We start from the raw sequence: 14,629 nt of genomic DNA on the forward strand, positions 1-14,629 counted from the left end.
CGCATTGCTCTGCTGTATAGTAGTAACTAGTAGTTGTTACTACCTACCTATAGGTATCGAGTGCGCCTACTAACGAAAGGTAATGTGCAGTGGCGCAGGAACTATTTTACATGAGGAGGTGAAAAACTTAAAACACCTAACAACTATTATATTATATTTATTTGTGATTTATAACAGAAAACCTTTCTTAATATTTTATTCTTTTAATGTTGATATAGGTAGTATATATTATAATATAAGAATTATATAAATGTATTGATATATTTATTGTATAATATAAATATATATAGATACATTATATACAGACATTTATACATTGAAACAAAACACAAAACATATTTACTTTATACCTGAAGTTACTTTTAATTATATAAACTATTAATTAAATATAAAAAAATGTATCTACTTTATACTTTAAGTTATATTCTAAAGTAACAATATATAAATAAAAATTACCTACTCAATATGTTCATTGGATATGTATTGTTATAATAATAAATAATAAATCGATAATAATAATAATAATGTTATTAAGCACATTCATACATTCATGAAAATGAGACCAATTTTGAATACGTAAACGTATAAATTAAACTTAATTTGCGATTGTATAGTGTATACCCTTTAATTTTAATGTAGTAGGGGGGGGGCAAAAGTATACATCTGTCCCTCTTGGATTATATCTGAGGGGCCAATTGCCCCCTCTGCCCCCCCTTCTCCGACGCCACTGGTAATGTGTGTGTGTTAAATTTGAATTCGATGTTGTATACGACGAAAAACGATTCTGATTTTATTATATATTAATTATATTATTATAAGTAATTTATTTTTCTACTAGTAATAATGTAGCTTGAATTAATGTTTGCCAAAAACAAATTGCATATTATGTTGTATACTTGTTAAGTAATTATTTTAATATTGTTTAAATATTTAATATAACTCTACTAGCTGTTATTAACTATAATAAATTATAAGCCAATATACCGAAGAAGTATAGAACATTAGAACGGTGTGAAAAGGTTCATCGTGGTATAGCTGAAAATTATTCTAAATATTTTAACTAAGATAATATCGTGTAATTAAGTAGATATTGATATACGTTGTGTCAAAAAGTTTCGAATGTCTATCTAAAAATAATACTTTTTGAATTACGGAAAAATAACTAAAACCATTATTTTTTTATTAAATCAGTGCTTCCCAACCACGAGTAGTGTATATACACATTGCTGGGGAGGCACAAGCAGTCATCGTCAAGTAAAATGTATACTTATTTTATTATTTTTATTTTACAACGCAGGGAAAAAAATTTAATAACAACCGGTTATCCGATATTTATAAAAATTGCGAGTGTATAGCCACTAAAGACTAAACACTCATAATCTTCGTCGCCGTTTTAGGCCGCCACGACGTTCGTGAATTAATTTTTTTCGATTTATGGGGGGGGGGGAGTCGATATTTTAAAAAATCTCCAAAAGGGACGTAGAATAGAAGAGGTTAGGAATCACTGGATTAAATAATAACTTAAATACCCAGAAAAAAAAATGATGCGTTTGTATTTTTGAGATTTATTGGCGATTGAAAGCTTATCAATTATCAGGCCGGCGGGGGGTGGATCTGTAACGGGGAACGTGTAAAATAACATATAAATGATACACAGCGTCCCCGTTACATCTTATCAATTTCAATCGTCAATAGGTTTCTTTGATTTCTTATTTTACGTGTGAATATCCAATATAGTCAAAATTCAAACTTCAGGGATCATGAAACAAGTATACCAACTTTTTTTTTTAATTTCCAGCCAAAGAACTTTTGAGGAATCTTGTGTTCCATTTTTAAGCCTAAGGAATTAAAATAAAAATGTTTATGAAGTTTAAATACCTAATAAATATATTGGATACATTATTAAGTACTTGGGTCATCACGTAACATTTAAACGTATTGAAAATATAATTTAAATGTATAAATAATAAGTATTTATGACGGCCAAACACAAACTTATTTAGTTCGGCGTCATTAATAATTTATAGTTGTTCATTGTAAAATGTCTACTACATTTTTTAACTACACTTTTAAATTTAAAAAAACAACTCAATAATGTATCTGAGATTATATTATAATTTGTAATCTATTATCTATGATGTGATTGTTTTAACTAATTAAAGTGTATTACTTAAATCAATTAAAAAACCCACTTTTAACATGTTTGTATAGCAAGGCGTGGTAATCATAAATATGTCAAACACTAATGCATAAATAAATAGCAACTGACATTTTATATTATTTTAGAAATAAAAAAGCAAATATATAGTTTAATAATACGAACTAGCTGGTATAATCATTATATTAAAATAGAGTATTGTAATTTTTAAATTAGATTAAAATTTGTACATACATTTTGCACAATAATAAATACAAAATTATTAATCATAATAATTTTTGTTACAATTTCCATAACGCAGAAAAAAATTTTCAATTGTGCATTTTTATTCTCAAGTACCTACCTACATATACTATTCTGGTGTTTAAGGTCCAAACATTTTAAGCATGGAGTCATATTTGCCGATAAGAAATTGGGCGTGGAACTTTATAAAGGTTATGTATTGATTTACTCAATAGTCTCCCCAAGTGTAATCAAAAATGAATAGTTAAACTACTGAAGAATTTTGAAAAAATTGTTATTAAAATCTGTGTAATTTATTTACAATGAGCTCCATTTAGAATCTATTTTGAAATACGATGATTTATTATGCTTTCAAAATGTATCTATAATATTAAAATACCTGCACTATTCTGTAATGAAAAATCAAAGTTTCATACCTACCTTTTTAGTCATATTATATTATAAGCGACTGCATAAGCTGTATTTTTTTTATACGATCAAACTGTATTGAAGCAATTTTATTTGTTTATTTATTACCAACAATTAATATATCACCTAATCTGGTATTATTATTAAGTATTCATACAATAATAATTTTACATCCCTTTGGGTTTATAGGTACGAAATACATTTATCATACTAATTTAAAATTGTTTTAATGGGGGCTTGGATTTTTATCATGTTATGGAGGGGCTTAGTCTCCACTCAATCCTCCTATTTTTCCAACCATTATGCTGATGATAATTGAAGATGAACAATACAAATTTAAGTTATGTATATGATTATTAAATGTAGTAAAATAACGCAATAAGCTGTCCTCTCGTCATTGCACATTATAATAGGTACCTATATCGATATATTTTTAGACTTGCACTGTATAATTTATACATTTTTATTATTTGACTTTAGTTGTTACAAAATATCTTTAAAAATTTTGTTAAAAACTATTGTTGTAAATTTTAGATTGTGAGAAGAGCGATGAATGGATTAATTTTACAATGATGTGTGAATTTTTTTCGAGTCTGTAAACATATGATATTAGCTCCGATATTCAACTTCAGTACAGGGGCACCATTTGGGTGGGGCCAGGGTGTGCACCCTGACATTTTTTTATCTACAATTGGCCTAGGCGTCATTGATACTATGGCCTTGCCGCCTTGGCCTTCACTTTGCCAATCTTTAATTGCATATTTTCCCTTTTTTGAAATCCTAATTTAAAATACAGGTAACTATTAATCAAATTTATGCGTTCAAAAATTTAAAATAATAAAAGCTGAATGATAATAAGGTATTTACCTAAAATTTGAATATTTAATTTAATTTATTCATTTATATATTATGTATGAAAACTAAGTATGTTTTGGATCATAAAAATTCTATGGCGAAGACACGAGAAACGTTTTTTTAATTGTCCTGGTGCAGGTGGGAAAATATTGGCCTCTTTAATTGTTTGCCCCCAAAAAAATTAAATGGCGCCCCTTTTTTCAGTATCGTTTATGATAGAAAAGTGAATCTAGTTGGTGCATTTAAATATGACCAGTAATTTTCAAAAGTGTTGAGAAAAACAAAAATAAAATAAAGAAGAACGGGAATGTTTGCCGAAAACCAATTTTTGACAAAATAGATTTTGTTTTTTGAGTATAACTAAAAAAATAACTGTGGATATTACATGCAATGTTCTCTGAATGTTTTAATACTATTTTCTATACACTATGAAATTTTCAAAATATTTTTATTTTCTTTGTGCTATTTATAGGCATTTAAAATTATTGCTATTTTTATTAGTTTTTTTTTTTAATTATTGTCGTTAAAAAATTGTTTATTTGATCAATAAACTTGAAAATTTAATGTAAGGTTCCTCATAATTTTCTATTTCTTATTAGTGTAATTACAAAAAAAAGTCGAACGTAAATTCATAATAGTTTTATATGAGAATCATCTGAAGTAAGAATTTTAACTAAATTAGTCTAAACCACGAAAATTGCAAATTATTTGGAGTTAGAAATTCATAAAAATTTTTCATTTTTATATCTAAGAATTGAAAATTTAATACAAGATTCCTTATACATTTTTCTATGTAAACCAAAAAAAAATTTTTATTCAAATAATTTTTGTATGAGTGTTTGTTCAAACTTTTTCGGCATTAAAACCGTAAATTAACGATTTCTCCTACAACAGTTTTCTTATTTTGTTGTAATTCAAAAACGACTAAACGAGAGTAATCATAGATGCTTAAAGTTTTTACCGAATGTTTATTTTACCATTTTATATACATGATAACATTTTAAAAATATTTTGACTCGTTTTAGCTTATTTTCAGACATTTAAAATTTGAAATTTGATAAATTTTTTTATTGATAAAATTGTTATTTTTGCGTAAAAATCTTTAAAATATAATACAATAGATTCCTCATAAGTGTTTATAATAGTAGTTATTAAAGATACATAAGCTTTTTTATAATCATTTTACGTTCAAAGTTTGACAAAATTCATCAAAATCTCGAAAATGTGTACATTTTTTTTGTAGTTATAAAGTTCAACTTTTATAGAAAAGTATTGAAAATTGAAAACAAGTTTTCTCATAAAGTACGTAGTTTATACTGTAACCAAAAATCTCAAAAATACGTACCTATATCTACACAGTTCCATTTTAAGTTCAAATTTGGACGAAATTTGATATTTAAAATAATAAATAATAATAATATAATAATTCTTTGGTAGGTACTTGAAACTTTTAAAGTATATTATTATATTTTATACATACTATGACATTTTTAAATGCGATTTTATTTTGAGAAAATGTATTCAACCTACAGTATAATAAGTAATAATGTAAAAAAAAAAAATATTTTAATAGCAATAATATCATACATAATATACTTAGTATATGACAAACAGTCTTCACTCAGAATCTTATATCATATTGACTTCAAATTTAACACATCCTTACAGTGACTACTCTATACAAATATTAGACACCTATTGTGCAGCAAATTTTACCAATTTTCTGAAAAAAACTAGTTGGTTATTACTTATTATTAATTACTGTGAAAGTTTAAATAGTGACCTCATTAGTAATTATAGTATCTTGTACGTGTCCAATTTTTATTGGAGTAGATTATAAATATTACATTTATATAGGCAATAACTAATGAGTAATAACATATACCTACCTACATATAGTATAGAATCTGTATAATTATTTATATCATAATTCATTAATTGTAGTCTGTAGAAGCGTTTTTGTATTTAGATCATAAATTGTAATCAATAATGCGAAAAGCATTACACCTATCATACCTCCACTAAAATGGTTTCGTTAATAATAAGCTAGATTATTATTTAAGATCATTAAAAATAAATGTCTAATAGGTAATGTTTATAAAACTATACAGTATACATAATTACAATATTACATAAGCAATAAGCATTACATGTTTTTTTTAATTTTCCATGTAAGTAATAAATAGTAAAGCAAAATTAATTTAAACATAACAGTTATCAACATCACTGTATCAGAAAACAATATAATATGTAAAGTAATTAGAATAGGTTAGGTTATTATTATTTAATATCACGTTAACGAAATTCAAATAATTAATCATTTTCATATTAATTTGCTGTTACATTTATAATAAATTATAATAAAAAAATATTGCTATAAAATAGATTATTATTGATCATTAATAGCTGTGTTAAAGACTTATCTCATATTATGATGCATTTATTTAAATATTATGTTTTTTTAAATCTATCGATATAAATTATAAATTTTATGACTTGGTTTCGATTTAGGTGCATAAATATATTCAACAAATTGTATCTGCTGAAAATATATTTATAGTAAAAATAGGTGGTTTTCTTTCAAAAAAATAAGTTTGTATCACCATAAAACTTTTCTTATGTATAATATATATAATCTTGCATTGTGTCAGAAAATATATATTAGTAGGTAGGTATACCTAGTATATGTGTAGCCGTGTAGGTATATTAAAGGAATAAAGGATTATTTATCAAAGGGGGTGAATTAATAATATTATCTGTAATAATTAATATTGTATTGTCTACTAATATAGATATCCTGAAAGTATTAGTAAAAACTAAGAGTATAGTTCAATATAATATTACACAAAATGAGTACACAATTATTACGTTTTATACTTTTTAGTTGAAATGTATCAAAAGTACTCAAAACATTTAGTAGGTAATAGGTATAGTAGGTAGGTAGGTACCTATAATATGTTTATACATATATATTTATGAGATGATTGCATGAAAGTTATCGTCACATCATCGTAATTTTTCCAACACCGACTACAATCTAGTCACATAATTATGTCATAATAGTAAGTATTTTTTATGTCATGTAAATTATAACTATTTAAGTTCAAGTCTCAAGTAAAATTTTTTTCTATCATTTGTTTGTTTGCTCAGTTATGCCAATGATGACGCGGATATAATATTATAATTTATAATTATATGTATCGACACATAAATACATAATATCAGCACATTACTATATTATATTAGTATTGATAATTATAAAGTAATTCACTTAATTTCTTTACCGTCGTAATGAAAATATTACGTGGCTCTGTGATCATTTTTCACTACGGCAAAACTTTTAATTAATTTAAAAATCGGTTAGACATAATAATATTAATTCGTTAAAATGTGTTTACACGTGATCAAACCACAGACGTATACAGAGTTAAGGTACACCGTAAGTAGGTATTACGCAAAACGAAGAAAACTTTTAAAGATAGAATATCGTCAAGCTTATATAATACAATATAATAATATCATATACAGTACATAAGTACGTCCTAGCCCACGGAGTGACGTCACGGTCGCCACGGTAACAGGCGCGCAACAGAATGACGCGACGCGAAGTCGAAGTCGTGAATTAAATCAATTAGGTTTCTGAGAACCTTTCAAGTTTGACTGGTGGCGCGGATCACGCGCTCGTACAGATAACGACACGAAATAAACCCATTATCGGGGAAAACGACCGGGCCTTTCAAGGCGGTGTCGGTGCTGCGGCGGACAGACGGGGTGCAACCACTCACCCACCAACTGAAATCATTCATTGTAACGCGTATACGTTTTGTGTTCTTTCATTGTATATTATATATCGTATTATTGTACAACGTGAACGATATCATCATCCTCTATAGGTTTTATTTCATTTTTTTCGCGGGGGCGACTTACATGAGCGGGTCGCAATAAAAAGGAGCTTTTCTTTGTGACGCACGCGGGGCGTTCCTAATATCGAACACCGCTGCGCACAGCGTATAGTTACATATTATTTTATACGTAATCTTCACTTTGATACTCGCATTCAATATCGTGTGTATCTTGACCATAGATGTATGATTTAATATTATGATATTGGGATACGCGCACTTACAACATATGCAAATATATAGGTATATATTCTACACGATAATACGATATACGCATCAGATATCGTGCAGTTACGCGTTGCAGTTGTAGTCATGAAGGTACACGTGTTGCATGTTGCAAGTGGTGCATTTAGCCATTTAGGGATTTTACCATACTTCCACCTTCCCGCTCATACACAGACCATCATAATATTACATTCTTACACATTAAACATTCAGAACCTTTTTTCTTAAGTTTTATAAAAATAATTAAAATTGAATCATTTAATTTAATTACGAAACTCGATGTTTTTAATTTTTTGCTTCGCTTCATCATGTATTGTGCCATCGATTAAAAATACTAATATTATAGTATTTATAATAAAATTATATGTTCGTACGAATTTGTGAAGTTAAATTTAAATTTTTAAATTGGAAGCTACTTAAATTAGATCATTAATAGTTGAAAATATTACTTGTTAGTTCATAACTAAAGTGCATATTATTTAGTACTTGTAGCTAGGGTGGATCCACAGAGATGGTTGAGGGGGGGGGGGGTCTAAGTCATAATTTTCAGAAAACTTTCGATATTTTAATATGTTTTTTGTAATTTTGTTTTTAATGCAGTAAAAAATTTTTTTTTTTAAATACGGCTTGGGAGGGGGTTGCGGCAGCTAGGGCTCCTCCTGGAGCCGTCTCTGACTTGTAGTATTCTCAAAGCAACATTGACGTAAAATCGCAAACAATGGATATACATATCTTTCAAGTTATATTTTGTTATAAATATTAACACACCAATACTTTGACCTTTGTATTCAATTTTACCAACACTTTTCTACCCTAATAAAAAGCGTCACTGGCTGCAGTTCAGACGCATAAGCGCAACTAGAGAGGGGTATAATTAAATACTTGAGTAAATAAATAATTGATTTTGTTTGTATGATTTTTTTATTTTTTTTAAGTGAACATATATACGGGTTACTTTTCATGTAATGTCAGGTGTGGACTACAGCCCCCCAACATTTCAGCCCTAGTTGCGCCACTGTTCAGACAGCTTAATAATCTCATTATTATGCACACAGATAACAACGCTGGACATGCATTGATCTTTCAATATAATTTTAATTATGATTTTCATCGTTTATAATATTAATACGTCATGTTAGGAAAAAACAAAAGAAACTCCGCTAATTGATATCAAATAATTTATTTGCGTATAGGTACATGATTATATTTTATTAATACAGATTTGGATAAAAATAATAAAATAATATGGAACGTTTTAAAAATAATACAACTATAATAAATGGTTCACTTTTAGTTTTATTGAAACTTCACTGCTTCAAGTTTTAAAAAGTTGCACGTGACATCAAGTAAACTGGTGTACGTTAATTCGTATTACTAGCTATAGATATAGATATTATATTATATATTTATATGGCATATGTATACAATAAACCAGAGATCCACATAGTTATGCACTGAACTTACATTATGGGTTCAGACATCTATATGCTTTCTATACATCCTATTTTTAAACGATGACTATACCGTTGTTAAACAATAACTGGAGTGGGAAATCGCCCCGCTCAAATATTATTTCATGGCCCTTCCCAAATATTTGACTGGATCTCCTGCGATCTCACTTACATATAAGCCATCCATATAGATAAAAACAGTGCTACACAGACTACAGTACTGCAGTAGCAATTTCCTGAGACCGACCGCGACGAAAGGACAACGTGGGATCCCCAAGTACAATGACGCAGTGAACAATTCAATAACTATTTTTGTTATAAGTAGTCACTAGGGGTGATGACTAGTGAGGGGAGGTGAGGACACGCATTGAACCAATTTAAAGTATCGTAAATTGGTTGATTACACCCTGAACACGATGCGCCTAGTTCTTATTTTTAAAAACAGTGTTTAGTTGATACTTATCATACTTTCATTATACCTAGTTACCTATAATATAGTCTATATTATAGACTACAGTAGGTCCCAAACAATAGTAACTAAAAAGTATAATAGCTAATAAAGTATTAATTACCATCAATCTGCGGATAGCATTAAAAGAAAGCTCACTGCTATGGGTGCCAAGGTGACCCGTCATTTGGTCCGGTAAATAATATCCGGCGACAATTGATCCGCGACATTTGATCCGGTTCAAAAAGAACCTGTACCAAAAATATCCGGCTAAAAAACGCCCGGTAAAAGAATAGGTAATATGAAATACAAATATGTATAAATTAGAATTATTATTTTAGAAAAATAATCTATGATATTGTAGTATATTATAGAATGTAATAAGCGGATAGTATATTACCTTATGGCTTATATACAGAAAAGGATCGGAAAAACCTCGAATAAAGAATGTAATCAGCTCTCAACGATAGAAATTATTATTATGACGGAGATAGCGTAATATCAGACTACACGATACTGTACGATACTATATATATATATGTATCGTATACCGTACACTATACGATACATATCATTTGAAGGGTATCGCTCATAATTTTAATCTTTAAACATTTGTATTCTATACGGCTTTTATAGTTACTTTATATTATTTTATATTATTATATCTTAACAATAATTAATAATTTATAATATATTAACTGATTATTATTTTTTTTATAATTTCTATATAATATTTTTTTTTACCGACATTTTTTTAGCCAGTGATTATTATTATTTTTTACCTGACATTTTTAAAATTTATGAAAATAAAATAACAATTCTAATTTATAAATATTTGTATTTTATATTATTCTTTTACCGGACGTTTTTTAGCCGGATATTATTTACCGGACCAAATGACGCGGAACCGGGTGCCAAAGTGCAATGGCGTATCTGCCCAATTCACCGAAAAATTGGTGAGGCAATAATAGTATATAATCTATAATAAATATATAATATTTTTTTTTTTTTTTTATAATATTTATACAATCTATACTTTATAGCATAATAAGTATAAGAGAAAAGTGACAGAAAAACATGGTATACTTGAATTAAGAAGTCACCCACTAGTGACTCTTTGCGTGATGGTAAATATATAATAATAAAAATAATTAATTCATAATTTGTGAACTAATCTTATCATGAGTATATTTTATCTCGAGTTAATTTAAAATTTAATTAATAATATACGAGTAATTAACTATGCATGTTTAAAGTTAATATAAAGAAAAATATTAATTTAACTCATCTGAAAAAAAGTTTCAATCAATTTAATATTTTATTAAACTATCATCAGGGTCACATATAACACAATTATTATATAGGTAAGTACCTAGCAATTTTGCAACTTTAAATCTGTTTTAAATAATATCCAAGCATTTTGTTAACAATATTTATTTTAACACTAAGTAAGTACTATAATATTTCTTAGCTATAGTGGATTAGATAATTACACGTTTGAGCCAACTAAACTATTAAATCATGGATATTTATTTGTTTATTTTTATTTACGCGTTCATTATATTAACGAATGATGTCACCACTGCAACAGATAACAAGTGTAAAAAAAAATCCTACGAATTTCAGATAAATCCCGACTCACTACTATTCATACCAAATGAATTGGTTCAACAAATTGACAAAAGAAAATTTGACTATTGTGTTTAGGGGAGAGGGAGGGAAAATGGCATCCCCCGGAATCACGACCGAATACAACCAACTTGGACGATACCGTAACGTGATGAGCTGATGCCTGACTGCAACGTCCGGTGCAGTCCACGAGCGTCGATCCTGTCCTCTGTCTTCTATATGGTGAATACTGATTACATACCAAGTACCGGTTGACGCATCATCGTCGTACGCCGCGCAACCCCATCGGTCTGGCACGGGTCCAAAACGAAAATCGGGCGTGTGCGCATCGCTGCCGGTACGTATACCGTACTATATGATCACTTCGCGTCCAAGAGACGACGCGACTGTACCCCCCATCGTACTATACGTCGCCGAAGAGAGTGTCCGCCGACGACGACGAATACGCGGCGGGAGCAACAGAATAATAAAAATAAGAACATAAAAACCGGCGGCGTCATGTGTGGTGCAGTTCGTATACTATACGATTACACGTGCGGACGCGGCCGTGATAACGCTGTGCTCGCGACTAAGGTTTTTTTTATTTCAGCGTACACACTGTATAAATACATCACATAATAATAATTATTATATATTATATTGTATGCATATCACGGCTATATTATTATTGTGGTAGTAAACTTACTGCGGTAAACTTCGGGTCAACGGCGGATCCGACGGCGTCGTGCAGCCGCGCGGTCGCGAAGATACCACGACCTCGGTCCGGGGTTTTTATTCCGGCGCTTAACGACGACAACGGTTCCATCGTACTCGAAATCACTTCACGGGGGGTGGCGGCGTCTGACCGTAAGCGCGCGAACAACAATAATAAGAGACATATTATTATTATTGCAATCGCTCATCTATCGTCGTCACGATATTATATAATTGTAATGCCGAAGCCGCGCTGCCGGGCTGTTCGCGAAGAACTGGGGGACCCGGCGGGCACGATATCGGACGCGACGGCCGCGGGGGTTTATTTCAAGACCTAGCACTAACCAATTTATTTATACAAAAGTTAAGTATAGCGCATTAGCGTCTACATGTATACAGTATAGCGGTCGGTGCATGTTCCGCCATGGGGTATAGGAGGACACGAATATAACCCGTCGACGTGCGGTTTTATTTCTGTCCGTATACACACCGCGCGCGCCTCGTCGCGGCCACGTCGTATATAATATATATTTATAAAGATCGCCGACGTCCGCCGGCCGAACGGATGAGAGTGTCGCCGCCGCCGCCGCTGCCGCTGCCGCGTTTTCGATCGACACTTTTCGACGGCGCAATTCCGTCTTCCAACTACCCCGGAACCTAAACCACCACCCCAAACACCACGGCCGCCGTCACCGACCCTGTGACATTAATCACTCGCCACCGCCGCTGACCGGTCATATAGGGGACATGGGATTGTTTTATACTCCTCGACGCGCAATGCTATACGCGCGGTGTACCGAGTTGTACGTGAGTATACGACGTGTGCGCTGGCGAGCAGATGTCTTTGGGGGCACGTGTCAACACACTGCACGCCGCGTATTATTTACCACTGTCCCGGCCGTACTCGTAGCAACAGCGTAGCTACATTATTGTGTTACAGTGTAGCGGCGGCGGCGAAACGACGCGGGGCCGCGGCGGTGGTCGCGGGCACACATGTGACTTGGTGGTTTACGGGCGGCGGCGACGACGACGACGACGACGTGGGTCGCGGTCGTGGTCGTCTCGGCGGGAGGAAACACATGGATTGCGCGCGATGCCAGCAACACCTGTTGGGACTCGGGCGATAGTTATACCATCGCGGCGCGGGGAGGTCAACGGGCTCGCCAAACTGTGTTATCCACCGCCGCCGACCCTACCACACAAACTTTGTATCAACGTGTCTTGCACTCGATGACCCTGTTGTATATACAGGCGATTCCGGAGTCACTGCAGTCGTCTGCTGCACGTCAAATTTTTGATACACTGTTATGATCTATAGATATACATTTTACCGTCAATCTCATTTCCCTGTAGTTACACTACTCTTGTAAAGCATATTTTATTCAGCAACAATCAATACTATATATAGGTATATAATAGTAATAGATAATTATATAATATTATATATCATGGTAAAATTTAAAGTTGGATTTTTTGATATTTGATTGAAAATGCAGCTATCAACGTTTAAGTATGGTCGTAGAATTACATCAGCAGCATATATTAAGTCATTTGGTGGTATGGAGCCCCTCTACATGCCACTTTGGGAGGGGGGCTGCTAAGTAAAATAGCTGTTCAGACTGTTATAGTTGGCAAGTAAGGTCTCGTACTATTGTTCGAATATAATAAATGTTTACAATTGTATATTATGCTTCAAGAGTTTTTGTAACAAACTTATTATTTTAATAAATTAGGAAAACATGAAATCTTACATAATAGGGGTAGAAAATGAAATCTTACATAATAGGTTATAGGTACCTACGTATTTACTTATTTTAATCACAAATGTACTGTAACTGTTCAGCCCATTAGACGTTCACTAAACAGCAGATAATTTTAAATACCCGTGTAAATTAATTTTTTTGAAACCAGAAATTTTAGGAAGTTTATACAATACATAGATAGATAGATGAAACTATGAAAGTATATGGTAGATAAGATTAAGTTGAGTAGAAAAAGATAAAATCGATGTTTAGATGTTTTATAGACTTTAGTGAACATCATCAATTAGCTTAACATTCATAAGTTCATTATTGTGTATTATATCAACGTGTATTGTGTATAAAGTGTATAAGTATATTATATTTATCATATTATTTTAATAAATACCTACTTAAAAATGTATTGCCATAGTTTTGCGTTCTTATATCTTGTTTTTGTTAATTTTTAAAACAAAATTATAGTATAAAATCGTCTTGTCCTTTTCTATAGTCATACACTCTTACGGAACGCTTGAAGCTTAAGTGTTAAATTAGGTTTACTATAATATGTTCATATTGTTGTATAAAAATTATTATTAATAAATAATAATAATCCGTTTGTGAAAGGTTTTTACAACATTGGTACCTAATAGTGGTATAGTTATTAAATTATACGTATATTATAATATAATACATAATAATAATGTTTAATAGATATTTCTTATAGCGATTATTTGATAATCAATTAAAAAATAAATATTTAACAGTTTAACTTTTTTAGCCCTTACACGTAAATTTATTAGAATTCAATTGTCAATGTTAAACACTTTGAATGTACATTTTATTCAGTCTATGCAATTTTACAACTTTCACAAATT

This window comes from Acyrthosiphon pisum, chromosome A1, assembly GCF_005508785.2.
Source record: "Acyrthosiphon pisum isolate AL4f chromosome A1, pea_aphid_22Mar2018_4r6ur, whole genome shotgun sequence".
Classification (NCBI taxonomy): domain Eukaryota; kingdom Metazoa; phylum Arthropoda; class Insecta; order Hemiptera; family Aphididae; genus Acyrthosiphon; species Acyrthosiphon pisum.